Genomic DNA, 1,487 nt, shown 5'->3' with positions numbered 1-1,487 from the left:
TGTTGAAAAGACTCACAACAGAAAGATTAGCTTTTAAAACAATCCTCTACCAAGACAAAGAAATTCACATCTATAGACTCAGAAAACACTCCCAAGGAATTTTAACAATATGTTGTCATTAAGAAATTAAAACACTAAAGGGTCTAGATTTTCCAACTACTTTAAGAAAACCATCCCAAATCAGCATCTTCGGAGTGAAACTCTTTCTGCTTTTCTAACCAGAAGATTCTCCCCAAAAGGAAATGCACCGTTCCTGGAGATACTGCAATACCAGGCCAATGCATGGGGTGGACAGAGCAAGCTCTTATTCCAGCCCCCTGTTTCAAAAATCAATTTAATATAAAGTCCTTAAATAAAGGACATATCAGATATTAAAATGATAAGAACAGATTTAAAAATTTTATTAAGATGATGTTAAAAAAAATAGTGAACAGAGTTTGAGCATAGAAGTTTCTGGTTATCAGGGAATAACATACAGATTATCGAGGGTGCAAAGTTTGGTTTAAGATCAGGTGGCATGAGGAATACATAATCTGCAATATCCCCGATTAGGGGTAAAAGGTTGATGGGTCAAAGTACAGACATTGAGATATGAGGGTATGAAGATCATAGAGTGGTTGTGTTCGGGTGTGGAGTATAATGAGTGGATATGATGATGAGGATGGATTGACCCTCATTTGGTGAGATTTAATGTTTAGGGAGTTTATGGTTCCAGTTCATATGATCCAACGGAGGTCACTTGGTCCCTTTCTCGTAGTGGGAGAACGATGTCACTCTGGCTCACGCCTCCTAGTACTGTTTGTGGCCGGTGATGTGCTCGATGTAGATGTCCCTGGACCATGGGATAGCGTCTGAGACCATGAGGCGCCGCATGAGACGTGCGGAGCGTCAACCGATCCCGCAGGTCTACAGCACACGCTCGTTGCACGGGTCCCAGGCGCCCAGGGCTCCGACAATCAGGGCGTCCATCTGCACCTCATAGCCCTTCGCTCACTACACTTTGATCTTAGCTCCAAGGAGCCGAGAAGCAATGCTGAGAGTCACGGACGCTACGCAACCCCTCTGCCCCCACTGCTTTCTATCTCGGCACTACGAGCTCCCAGACACTCACCAAACACCATTCACAAGACTTTGATAACTAGGTAACTCTAAGTGAGGATCACTTCCCCGAAATGACTCCAATGGAAGAATTTAAAGCAAGAACCGTTAACACACAATTCTGTTCAAAGACAGAGAAGAAGTCTTTCAGCCTCCTTCCTCTCGCTGGTTTCCCTGTACACTCCTAATTTGCATAAACCCACCCACTGAGCTGTGACTGGCAATCTCTCACTGTTAACTCTTACAGCAAAACAGGTCAAAGAAAGCGTATGCAAGCGCTATACCACAGCCCCAACACTCTTTTCAGCTCCCTCCCACAGGTACAGTCATCAGGCACACATAAGATACAGTTTCGCTCCATACCAGTCCAGTTCCTTGCTGTTTCTTGT

The 1,487-nt window shown here is 44.2% G+C and overlaps 1 pseudogene; it reads right to left on the bottom strand.

Moving 5' to 3' along the window:
- Nucleotides 1-237: 237 nt before the first annotated feature.
- On the bottom strand, nucleotides 238-413 carry LOC112121132 (annotated as a pseudogene).
- Nucleotides 414-1,487: the final 1,074 nt, after the last annotated feature.

This window comes from Terrapene carolina, unplaced genomic scaffold (assembly GCF_002925995.2).
Source record: "Terrapene carolina triunguis isolate 2854851 unplaced genomic scaffold, T_m_triunguis-2.0 Scaffold20262, whole genome shotgun sequence".
In the NCBI taxonomy this organism is placed as follows: domain Eukaryota; kingdom Metazoa; phylum Chordata; order Testudines; family Emydidae; genus Terrapene; species Terrapene triunguis.
This window is presented reverse-complemented; position numbering and strand designations above follow the sequence as displayed.